The 13332-nt window shown below is 41.5% G+C and overlaps 1 protein-coding gene across 2 annotated transcripts in view; it reads right to left on the bottom strand.

Annotated features, from left to right (window-relative positions):
- Positions 1-7437, bottom strand: part of IL15 (interleukin 15) — a 174463-nt gene extending 167026 nt beyond the window's left edge. For both annotated transcript variants that reach the window (XM_027117060.1, XM_027117059.1), the window contains exon 1: positions 7281-7437. The gene's annotated coding sequence lies outside the window, so the exon portion shown is untranslated. The remainder of the gene's footprint in view (positions 1-7280) is intronic.
- Between the last annotated feature and the right edge of the window lie 5895 nt (positions 7438-13332).

Raw genomic sequence — 13332 nt, 5'->3', positions numbered from 1 at the left:
CTCCTGGCTCTTCCATGCTCTACAGACATCTCTCCTTACTGCCTCTTTCTATGGCCTGCCCTGAAGATTTCAAATTCCAGAACCCGACAAAAGAAAAATCTTATGTCTGCGACTTAACTAGCTCCCACAATTGTGTAAAGTCAAATTTATATATAACATGCTTCTTTGATGTAACCCTAACTGATACAGAATTGGGTGCCAAGAGTGGTACCAGAGGAGCAGAATCTTAGGAGTGAGTTATATGAATTTGCTCATTTTTTCTGAGCTTTCTGAAATTGGTTTCCTAAACTGATTCTACTTAAAAATATTAATGACCCTATTTCCAGTGTTGAAGAGGACACTGGTGGTCTATGGTATGCAACAGCAAAACATTTATTGAAATTATCACCTGCTGATTCCTGTAGTTATGAACCTATAGAAGGCAAGACTCTGAATGACCAGTTATTTGCTGCCATACATTTTAGTAAAAATAAGGAGTTTAACGGGGGTGGATTGGTTGCCTCTGAATGAGCTAAAGAACTTAAGGAGAGAAAATGAGGAGCCCAGGGCTTTAAATTCCTAGTTCACATAAGAGAACTTAAAATTTCTATGTTTGTCCTAAAAGAAACTCCTATATCCTATATGCTAGAGCTTAACCCCTGTAAAAATCTTCATCTAGGGCCAAGTTTTCTAAAAATGAAACCCAATGTGTAATCTGTACATGACTAACTTACAACACAAACTGAATTGCTGATGTCATAGGGTCTCTTTTGTTAAAACTAGGGCATTCACGGGAAGGAATGGGACGCTGAAAACTGCGATGGAAACTTATGGGCAGATTGCAATGAAGCTGCATACCTTGAACCATGAAACCCTGAGTTTTGAGGAGCCTTCTTTGCCATTAGAAGTAGCCTTTACATTCCTGCCTAAGAGAGTCTCTCGTTGACTGAGGAAACTGTAATGATCTCCTCTGCAGTAGATGTCTTGCACAGGAGTACTTATTCTCCTCATAACCTACTCCCACTACTTCTCTTGGCTTCTAGACTCATGTCAGGAAGTCCCAGAGAATGAGATTCCAAGTACGAGTCATGTAGAGATGCAACACATAACCAAAAAATTGCATGATTTTTCCAATTTATATTGATAGAAGCTTGAGGAATATTTTTGATAGTATATCTTAAGAGTGATCAGGGCAGAAGGAATATAAAGATGGAGGAGGTTGGACTGATTAACGTAAGCTCACTGAGCAAAGATTTCATATTCACTTAGTTGGCCTGTGCAGAAGACAGATGGATCTTAGGCAATGCCAGTGGATTATCATAAACATTATCAAGCAATTGCAGCTGCTGTTACTAACATGGTTTCCTTGCTGGAGCAAATCAGCACATTCCCTGGTACCTGCTATGCAGCTATTGACCTGGCAAATGTTATATATTTTTTGTATACCTGTTAGTAAAGACCATCCAAAGTAGTTTGTTTTCAGCTGGCACGGCCAGCAATATATTTTCACTCTTCTATCTCAGGACTACATGATCTCTTAGCACTGTCATAATTTAGTCTGCAGGAACCTCGATTGCTTTTTCACTCCAATGAAATCATGCTGGTCCATTACGTTGATGAAATTGTGCTGATTGGACCCACTTAGCAGGAGGCAGTGACCACTCTACACACATCAGTAAAACAGTTCAGATTTGATGATGCTTCAAGTGTTACTGTCAGATAAAGATGTTATATGGAGCCTTTGGCAGACTCTTTTAAGTAAATACAGCACAAAGCTTTAGTGATTAAAGCAAAGCCATGTCATTTTTTGCATATAACTATTCTCCTTTTGAGAGACAAATTTGGAGCTTGTGATTGGACTTTAATAGAGACTGATCACATGACCATGGGCTGCCAAGTTACCACATGACCTGAACTGCCAATCGTGAACTGGGTGTTATCTGACCGACCAAGACACAAAGTTGAGCATGCACTCCGTCATGAAGTGGAAGTGGTACAGATGAAATTGGGCTAGAGCAGGACCAGAAGGCATAAGTTGCATAGGGCCTATTCCTACTACTTGCCTTCTTTATCTTAACCCACACCTATAGCTCAAATGAAGTTCCCTATGACCACCTGACTGAAGGGAAAAAACAGGCTCGGTTTATACATAGATGCTGCACAATATACAGGCAATCACCTGAAAGAGGATAGCTGTAGCTGCCCTACAGCCCCATTCTGGGACAGCTCTGCAGGACTGTGGTGAACAGAAAACCACCCCCAGTGGGCAGAATTTTGAGTACTGAACCTGGTCATTCATTTTTCCTAGAAGCAAGCAAACCATGGGCTATCTGGCTAATGGTTTGGTTGGAAGAAACACAATTGGAAAACTTGTATCAAGGAGGTCTGGGTAAGAGGGATGTGGATAGATCTCTATGAAAGAGCACAGAATGTGAAGATAGCTGTGTCTCATATGATGCTCACCAAAGGATGATGTCAACAGGGGAATATTTCAATAATCAGGTGGCCTGGAAGACCACTTTCAGCAGACATCAGTTAGTTTCCTTCCCCAGCCCCTCTGCTATTGTCCAAGGGGCAGGTGAACAAAGCAGCCCTGGCAGCAGGAATGGAGGTTATGCATGCGCTCAGCAAACACGGATTCCGCTAAATTCAAAAACTGGCCACACTGCAAATTTACCACTTAGAGAACATAATTTTGTAAATTAGCTTCTGGAAACTTGCTTTTGGCAAACTGATGTTTAGAAAATGGACCTGCAGCCGATAATATGTGATTCGCAAAAGCCACAAGAGACTGTCAAAGATTTTATTCATCATCATCCCAAGGTCAATAAACTACTAAATTTACTTGACTTAAGAGTTTTACACTTCATAGCCAAGGTTTTCTAAAAGAACAATTCCCAAAGCTTAATCTAAACCTCTTTGCCTGTTTTTTGCCATAGGAGGAAAACATGTACGTACTCAGTTGTTAAAACAGTTGGAAAAGCCAAGTTTGAAACTGTTATATGTATTTAGAACTTTGTGGGGAAATACTTCTGATTTGGGGTCAAGAAAAGTTTTGGTTTACCAGCTGTAATCTCTTTTTATGGTTTCCCATAGACGTATACATAGAAACACATTCATACCTCAAAACTTCTATACATCCAGTATGGAATTTTATTTTTTATTTTATTTTTATTTTTTGCGGTATGTGGGCCTCTCACTGTTGTGGCCTCTCCCGTTGCGGAGCACAGGCTCCGGACGCGCAGGCTCAGCGGCCATGGCTCACGGGCCCAGCCGCTCTGCGGCATGTGGGATCTTCCCGGACCGGGGCACGAACCCGTGTCCCCCGCATCGGCAGGCGGACTCCCAACCACTGCGCCACCAGGGAAGCCCTGGAATTTTATTTTTATTTCATTTCATAAAGTGTCTCCTATTGACAAGGATTAATTGCGAGGGAGTTCATTACCCGCCAGGGAATGATTTCTGCCCAAGAATAACAAAGCAGAGAGATGAGAGAGCTTCTGCTTCAACTTTTCTGTCTATTATATGAATGGATCCTCTGTTCTCTAGTCAAGATAAAATAGTTCAGTGCTTTCAAGAGGAAGAGAAACAGACCCAATAGTAATCAAGAACACGATGAAGGAAAGGGACCATTGCACTGAAAACACTTCTGCCATGTCACCAACCAACAAATGTCAGAGGTACAAAATCTTGATAGAAGTCCCTTTTTCTTCACGTGATAGAGGACATTATTCTTGTTGTTGTAATTTGTTCACCCCATGGCATTTTATGGTAACTTCTTCCTAAAGGGACATTTCCTCATTATTTCCTTTAAAAAGTTGGCTTCTCGGGCTTCCCCGGTGGCGCAGTGGTTGAGACTCTGACTGCCGATACAGGGGACACGGCTTCGTGCCCCAGTCCGGGAAGATCCCACATGCTGCAGAGCGGCTGGGCCCGTGAGCCATGGCCGCTGAGCCTGCGCGTCCGGAGCCTGTGCTCCGCAACGGGAGAGGCCACAACAGTGAGAGGCCCGCGTACCGCCAAAAAAAAAAAGTTGGCTTCTCGAAGTTTTTCTAAATTACATAATCACCTGCTTTTCAGTCTTCATGGGGAAAATCCAAAGCTCAAATAAGTAGACTTCCTTGGGTTCTAAAGCAGGTTGGAACGAAGGCTATTTTGTTTTCTGGATGCCTTTATAAGAGTCATTTGTGAAAATTCATACGTGACTTACAAGCAATTTTTAGAATCCCCCTTATAATTAAAATGCCAGTTTGTAAAGAAACAAGAGTAATGATTATGGCAGTCCAGCTTTTTTCATTTGCTTAAGTATGATGAGCAGTTTTCACTACTTGACCAACCAGACACAGGGCTTCATATCTGTGAGTCTATATTCAGTAACGATGAATGTTTTCTATGACATGTCCCTAATTTTTGTCTGATTTTCCTTCATGGGAAGTACCAAAAATTTGTAAAATAAGTGGACAGAATTAGGCAACTATGATACTTTTTAAAAAATGATCACGAATTCTTCCCATCCCTGCACTCATGACTTTGTAATGTAACACCTTTGCAGTGTGATGCCCTTACAAAAGGATGCTGCAGATGCTTCTAGATAGCGGAGTCTATTTCTCTATTCTTTAAATTCTGGTTGGCTGTGCGACTAGCTTTGACCAATGGGACATTAGTGAAAGTGACACAAAAGAGACTTAAAAAGTGCTGACACCTCCAGGCTTCTCTTCCCTTGGTGCTCTTCAAAGCCCTCTGCCACTGTGTGAACAAGTTCAGGCAAGCCTATGAAGGGATCACAAGCCCACGGAGGAAGGTCATCCTTATAATTGAAGCTGAGCTCCCAGACATGGGATAGAGTCCAGCCAAGAAGAGTTAAACTTGGCCCTGATCACATGGACTGCCCAGCAAGCCCAAACAGATTGCCAACACACAGAATCATGAACTAAATCATTTTTTTAAGCCACTAGCTTTGGGGTGGCTTACTATATAGCAAAAGTTAGTTGATATAGCAAGCAACTGGCTGTTCCAGTTAGTTAGAATGTAATGCTTATTATAAGGCTAGGGTCAGAGTCTAGAATTTCTAAAGAGCCAAATTCTTCCATAACCATGATCTGTGACCTTAAAAAAGAGGTAGGGGGCTTCCCTGGTGGCGCAGTGGGTGCCGATGCAGGGGACACGGGTTCGTGCCCGGGTCCAGGAAGATCCCACATGCCGCGGAGCGGCTGGGCCCGTGAGCCATGGCCGCTGAGCCTGCGTGTCCGGAGCCTATGCTCCGCAACGGGAGAGGCCACAGCGGTGAGAGGCCCGCGTACCGCAAAAAAAAAAAAAAAAAAGGTAGGGCCACAGTTGGAGGCATTATTGAGTACTACCTCTATGAAATAAAGTATGGCCTTTGAAATCACACAGACCTGGGTCAAATCCTGGCTCTACTATGCTAATTTGAGCTAATCATTTCATTTCACCCTCTAAGATCAGATTCTTCATGTATAAAATGGGGATATGTGGGTGATAAAACCTACCTCGTTAGGAACGTTAAGTGGATTAAATGAGATTATACCATCTGTTGGTATGATGCCTGATAAATAGCAATTAATTAAACTGTAGCCACACCATCACACAAATAAAACTGAACAGCCATGGAGAGAGATTACAAAGGGTCCTTTGCAGGCAACACAACAGCAAGGTGTATGCTGAGCTCCCCGGAAACTGCCCACATCCTTGGCTCTTCTAGAGAATATCAGACTTGATTTGGCATCCATGTTAAAGTGATTTTCTCTCCATTAGGCTGTGAAGTTTTTAACTCTGTGCCCAATACAATTGCTTCCCCTGTTTTCTCCACAGATGCCCAGTCACTTTATCCTATGCAGAGTCCCCCACGCAGGCACCTGGCATAAATATCTTCACCTGAGCAGGTCACCACCCTGTGGGACTGGTTTCCTACTCTCCCCCCATCCACTAACCCACTTACCCAGACCCCCCATCACCAATTCCTAGTTCCATCCCTGAAATGAAGAAAAAGAATCTATTATAAGACTCAGAATCTATAATACTCAGCCCCACAGTGCAATTTGAGGCCAGGGAGCCGTCTGCTCCGAGGCTCCCATATCTGCCAGCTGGCCACACAAGTGCACTACCCAGAACTCCAGCCAAAACTCATAATTCCAATGTGGAGTCCCAAGAGGTTCTGTGAGGTTAAAAATTGACATGGAAAAGTAAGCACATTGTTAAAGCATTACAAGTTTTTAACTAGGTTCACGTGGATTTCTGTTCATATTAATTTGGAGGACAGAAGTTAGAACCCTGTGGGAATGAGATGGATTTTCAAGTTTGGGGCAAAAAGCCCAAGGCAGGAAGTGAATTTCAGGGAAACAATAAGAGTACTATTCTTGTCCAGAGTTCTGAACAGCCAAAGGGATAGCCACTGGGTTCCAGATCTGGGACAGGGAAACACACATCATGGGCCTGTGTCTTAGCCCCTCCAGGATGCCGTAAAAAATGCCTTAGGCTGGGTGGCTTAAACAGAGGAATTTTATTTCTCACAGTTCCAGAGGCTGGAAACTCCCTTGATCTGAGTGCCAGGCAATTCAGTTTCGGATCCTGGTCAGAGCTCTCTTTCTGGCTTGCAGACAGCTATCTTTTTTGCAATGTCTTCACATGGCAGAAAGAGAGAGAGAGGGAGAGCTCTCTGGTCTTTTATCATAAAGCCACTAATCCCATCATGAGGACTCCACCCTCATGACCTCATTTAAAATTAATTATCTCTCCAAGACCCCACCTCCAAATACCAACACAATGAGAGCTAAGACTTCAACATATGAATTCTGGGGAGACATAATTCAGTCCAAAGAAGGCTAGAACACCTTGTGCCAGAAAATAAGGAAGGGCTCAAAGAAGAACATGGATATGTCAAAAGAATACAAAAGACAACTTGACTGGGTGCCCACTGACCAATCAGGGATGAGTTGAGCATACAAATAAATAATGATAATAATGGATTATAACCCACTGAGTAAAATAAGATTCCATTAGTCCACATATATTTAAAGGAATAAATTGAAAGTTTGACAATGAGATATCTACAGTTTCAAAGTACTTCCCCACAAAATATTTTATACCAGTGGTCCCCAACCTTTCTGGCACCAAGGACCGGTTTCATGGAAGACAATTTTTCCACGGACCGGGGCTGGGGCGGGGGTGGGGGGGCGGGCGGTGGTGGGGGTGGTTTGGGGATGTTCAAGCACATTACATTTATTGTGCACTTTATTTCTATATTATTACATTGTAATATATAATGAAATAATTATACAACTCACCGTAATGCCGAATCAGTGGGAGCCATGAGCTTGTTTTCACTTGGCACTCGCTGATGGGATTTTGATATGCGTCTGCAAGCAATTGATTTATATGGTCTCTGTGCAGTCACGTCTCTGCTAATGAGCATCTGTATTTGCAGCCGCTCCCCAGCACTAGCATCACCACCTCAGCTCCACCTCAGATCATCAGGCATTAGATGCTCATAAGGAGCACGCAACCTAGATCCCTCACATGCGCAGTTCACAGTAGGTTCCTATGAGAATCTAATGCTGCCACTGATCTGACAGGAGGAGGAGCTCAGGCGGTAACTCGAGCGATGGGGAGTGGCTGTAAATTCAGAGGAAGCTTCATTCGCTCACCCGCCGCTTACCTCCTGCTGTGCGGCCTGGTTCCTAACAGGCCACGGACCATACCAGACTGTGGCCCGGGGGTTGGGGACCCCTGTTTTATGGTGAGTAACTGTGAAGGTATCACCTTTATCAAGGGGTCAAAGCAAACATCATCAGTGATGGGACAAATGGAAACCAGGCACTACCTGAAAAGATGCCAGGAAAGTGAATACAGCCCCATTTCTATGATATTCCTGCCAAAGACACATGGTTCTAATCTCATCATAAAGAAACATCAAACAAACCCAGATTGAGAGACCCCCTAAAAAATAAACCAGCCTGTAATCTTCAAAAGTGCCAAGTTATAAAATCGAGAAAAGACTGACGGACTGCCTTAGACTGAAGGGGACTAAAGAGACATGACAATTAAATGCAACAGGTGATTCTGACCTGGATCCTTTTGCTACATAGGACAGTACTGGTCAACTGGCCACATTTGCATGGGGTCTGTGAACTAGAGTTGTAATGTATCAATGTTAATTTCCTGATCTTGATCATTGCAGTGTGGCTATATAAGAGAAAGTCCTTGTTTTTAGGAAATACCTATAAAAGTACTTGAGATTGATGGGGCATTAGGTGGGCAACATACTGTCATATGGTTCCAGCAATGTCTACGGACATCATCAAATGTCTCTGAGGATTGGGGTCCCCGGGGGGTAAATTGTCTCCAGTTGAGAACCATTGGACTAATACAACTGGAACAGATCTTGCCTGAGCTCCACTTAAATGTCTTTAGACCTCTGTTATAAAACTACCAGGAAACTACTAACTTTGCAGGAAGTCATATAATAATCAATATAAAGGCAGATGGAGCAGAAAATCCTCTAGTTAATTACCCAACATGTTAATTGCTTCTCCTTAATACATATAATATCAGACCATGGGGAATGTATTATCCAATGTCTTCATTTTACATATGAAAAAGGATCGGTCTCTTTTCTTACTTTTTGACAGCACCTATTAGGCCAAAATGAGCTTACAGCAAAGCACCTTGGCTCAGTTAGATTTCCTCTAGGACTTTACAAAGGCCTCCTTCTGGTGTATTGGCATAGGATAGCCTACTAGTTTTAGCTTTACTTTTGATATTTTTCAATGTAAAATTTTGCTATTGCTCCATTAGAGATTGCATTCCATTGTTTTCTGAATGCTTACCTATCCATTGTTATTTCATCAACTGGAAATATTAAAAATGAGATAACATACTGAAATGCGTACTAGTACCACCCCTTTCCCTAGCCCTGTGATTACCATAGTGAGAGAGCTATGATGGATAACACAATTTTTAAAAGTTGAATATTTCTTCCAGTGAAAAGCAACAGGAAATATATTCTCTCTGGAGCTAAATATTTCTGTATCCAAGGAGGAAGCTGTATGGGAATGCTGATCAAATACAGTGATTCATAGAGATACTGTAGTCTTGTATCTTCTAAGCAGTGTGAGGTGAGATTTTCTAAATCAATAGTTGACTCTTGAACAATGTTAGGGGCACCAAACCCCTGCACAGTCGAAAATCTCCCTTTATAACTTTGCAGTCAGACCCCTGTATCTGAGGTTCCACATCTGTGGTTTCAACCACCCTTGGATCGTGTAGTACTATAGTATGCATTGAGTGGGAAAAAAAAAAGTGCATATAAATGGACCCTCACAGTTCAAATCATATTGTGCAAGGGTCTTCTGAATCTGTGTTCTCATCTGAATCGGAGCCTGAATATCTAACTGCCAAGCAGTATGACAAGAACAGTTAGCAGGCTGATTATCTGATCATGCTGTTTTCTCCTTCTCAATTCCAGCCAGAGCCATCTAGCTTAAGTGTCATAGGAATAGACTCTCTGTTATGGACTGAATGTTTATGTCACCCCAAAATTCATATGTTGAAGCCCTAACCTCCAACGTGATGGTATTTGGAGATAGGGTCTTTGGGAGATAATTAGGTTTAAATGAGGTCCTGAAGGTGAAGCCCCATGATGGGATTAGTATCCTTATAAGAAGAGGAATATCTATCTCTGTCTCTACCTCTATTTCTATCTCTTTGTCTCTCTGTCTCTCCATGTGCAGGCACCCAGGAAAGATCATATAAGCACCTAGCAAGAAGGCAGCTGTCTACATGCCAGGAAATGGGTCTTCACCAGGAACCAAATGTACTGGTACTTTGACCTTGGATGTTGGTCTCCACAGCTGTGAGAAATAAATATTATTTAAGCTACCCAGTCTATGGTATCCTGTTACAGCCGCCTGAAGTAAGACGCTTTCCTTCCACACTGTCAAAATTCCATGTATCTTCTGTCCTTGTCACTGTGACTCTTTAGCATTATGTATGTCTCTTGCACTTTTGTAGAATGAGAACAGCCTTATGGCTACCTTTATTCTTATAATAACATTACTGGCTTTTAAATCAAGTGACCTTTCCTTGAATCACAATGTGGAATACACATGGTATAAGCAGCTTATAATCCCCTGTTAGCAAAGTTAATGAAGTGAAGGTTGGTCTCTTAATTTTATTTGCTTTTTCATTTTCTCAACATCAAGGAAAAGAAAATTAGATCAAAATTAATGTTGAGGCTCAAGAGACACTGGACTTCATGCTTAGTCTCTTTATTACTCCAAATGTAATTAAACATGTTGACTTCAATAAATGTACCTTCTGTTATGCATGCATCGATTTCAACAGTAATGAGTTTGCATTCATTATAATTTATTTTAGCCAGATAATTAATACCACTCATTTATTTCTTTGCTCATGAAAAAGAATGAGTGCTTATTTGTTTGCACATGCTGATGAGTCAATTGTCTTTTATATGCTGCTAAGTTGCAATAAAGAATAAGGTGCTGGGCTTCCCTGGTGGCGCAGTGGTTGAGAGTCCCCCTGCTGATGCAGGGGACACGGATTCGTGCCCCGGTCCGGGAAGATCCCACATGCCGCAGAGCGGCTAGGCCTGTGAGCCATGGCCGCTGAGCCTGCGCGTCCGGAGCCTGTGCTCCGCAACGGGAGAGGCCACAGCGGTGAGAGGCCCGCGTACCGCACAAAAAAAAAAAAAAAAAAAAAAAGAATAAGGTGCAGGCTAAATGGGAGCTTCAAATCCTCCATCACTGATCTACTGCTCAGGCCCAAGCGCAGGAAAACCATTCCTTATGAAGACTCAGGTACAGCCACTTTTATTCTAACCAGTGTAATGGGATCCTTCAAACACTAAGTCGCTAGGCAGGCATCTTAAGAATAATCAATCATATTTTTAACTACCTAAGATTCACCTTGAATTATGATTTTCAGTTTTGTAATTTTATTTTGCTATTTGGGAATTTTGTTTTTACCAAACTCTTAATTTATTATATAGCTCTCATATCTTCCTTCCCTTGCATATTTGCACTATATGGTTCCTTCTGGCGTCTTTGCCCCTTTCACTTTTCCCTGCTTCGCAGATAAACACTTGCCTCCGTTACTGGATCAATTCCCTGCTGTATCTTCAAAGTCAAGATACAAAAGACAGAAAACCCAAGGGACAAATTTTACCTTTCAATCATTTACCAAAACCTTTTTTCCTTTCTTTCTCGGTGCATTAGTCAATGTTCTCTAGAGAAAATGTGTAAATAAATATACATTTATATATGTAATAGATCTATAATATTACCAAGCAGTACACCTATTTTCCCGATACTGTGCTAGGTGATATAAAGGGATTTATTATAAATAATTGGTTCACACAATTATGGAGGCTGAGATGTCCCAAGATCTGCACTCAGGAGACCCAAGAGAGCCACTGTGTAGTTCTAGTCCAAATTTGAAGGCCTGAGAACTTGGAAAGCTGATGGTGTAAGTTCTAGTTATAAAGCTAAAAGGCTCAAGACCCAAAAAGAGCTGAAGTTTCAAGGATGGAAAAGATCAATGTCCCAGTTCAAGTGGTCACGCAGGAGGAGTTCCCTTACGCAGCCTTTTTGTTCTATTCAGACTTTTCATTGGTTCAGTGGTGATGATTTTTAGATTTGACCACAAAAACAAAGGCAGAAAAACAAAAGTAAACAAGTGGGAGTACATCAGACTAAAAAGTTCTACACAGCAAAGGAAACCATCAACAAAATGAAAAGGCACCCTAAGATATGGGAGAAAATATTTGCAAACCGTATATCTGCTAAGGGGATAATATATACCCTCATTAGGGAGCGCAATCTGCTCAGTCTGTGGATTCAAATGTTAATCTCATTCAGAGACACCCTCACAGACACACCCAGACTAATGTTTGGTCAAATGTCTGGGCACCCTGTGGCCCAGTCAAGTGGGCACATAAAATTAACCATCACATTTGGCTCCTTTCTCACAAAAATATATCACAACATCCTATTGATAGACTTCCACTAAACTTCAGAAACTCACTCAAATAATGAAAGGAGACCTTTTCTGAATATCTACATTCTAGTGACTTTTGCCAACAGTTGCCTGTTCAACACTGTCCAATAGAAATTTCTGCAATGAGAAAAATGTTCTATAATTGCCCTGTCCCATAGAGTAGCCACTAGTCATATGTGGCTATTAAAGCCTTTGAAATGTCGCTATTGCTACTGTGAAAGTGATCTTTTATTTTGCTTAATTTTAATTAATTTAAATTTAAATAGCCACTTGTGGCTAGGGGTTACTATAGCAACAATTCTATCATCAGTTGCATCATTACAATTCTAGAGATACAATATTATTTTCTAAGGGGGTTAAATTCTCAAATATCCGATACTCAGATGTGTGACCACTTCCCGCTGAGCTTTCTATATAGGAAGAAAAATATCGAGGGAAATGCAAATGATGGATATATTGGTGAGTTATATCTTGAGTTTAGGTTTGGGTTTCTGAGTTCTGACTTTAAAGGGCCACCAAAATGTAAATTAAAGATACTCAATCCCTTTCCTGCTTCAGGTACCACTACTCTCAAATTGTTCAAATGGGCTGACTTGCTTCAATCAAAGGGAAGCTAGACATTTGGTCATAATTCAAAAATGCACTTTCCTAAGCCTCAATTCATAAGAATAACATTTGCAACATACCTGTAGCATGTTAAAAGGAATGCCTATATAATAAGTGTCTTAATGTATGAAGGGAGTACATAGAAAGAGAATTGATTGCTACCATTGTCCTAGGGCACCCTTCATGGAAGCTCACTATTCTCTCGCGAGCTCAGGGATCTCCCTGCCATAGTACAGAGATGCCATCTTCCACACCCACTGCGTTCCATCAGAGATGAGGGATGAGCGGGAATACAGTGCATAATCACAGCATTCATGTTTTACAGGTGGTCAGGGTACACAAAGATTACAGAAAACAGGGTTATTACTGTGCCAAAAAGGCACAGATCTGTAATCCATGGGAGGTAAGGTCAGCGAGTGTATTGAAGTCTTGAGAGTGGGTTCCTAGTACATCTTTTAAATGTTCTGAATGCCACAGACTATTTTTCATTCTGATGGAAGTACATAAATGTTAAATTAAGCCAACATTGCTTACTGTCAAATATACTAGTCATCTCTTGATCAGATTTTTCATCTCTAGAATAAAATATTTTCACACATAATGTCTAATTCCTGAGAGTTTCTACAAAAATGCAGAGACTTCTTGGAATGCTGATGGAGGCCTTAACGAATTTTCAACACAAAAGAACTAGACTGATTGCGAGGCATGAAGGCCAAA

The sequence above is a fragment of the Aethalodelphis obliquidens genome, unplaced genomic scaffold, assembly GCF_003676395.1.
Source record: "Aethalodelphis obliquidens isolate GAN/ISIS:26980383/991018 unplaced genomic scaffold, ASM367639v1 scaffold17, whole genome shotgun sequence".
NCBI classification, from domain to species: Eukaryota; Metazoa; Chordata; class Mammalia; order Artiodactyla; family Delphinidae; genus Aethalodelphis; species Aethalodelphis obliquidens.
Note: the sequence above shows the minus strand (reverse complement) of the source record. Positions and strands in the feature narration are given on the sequence as shown.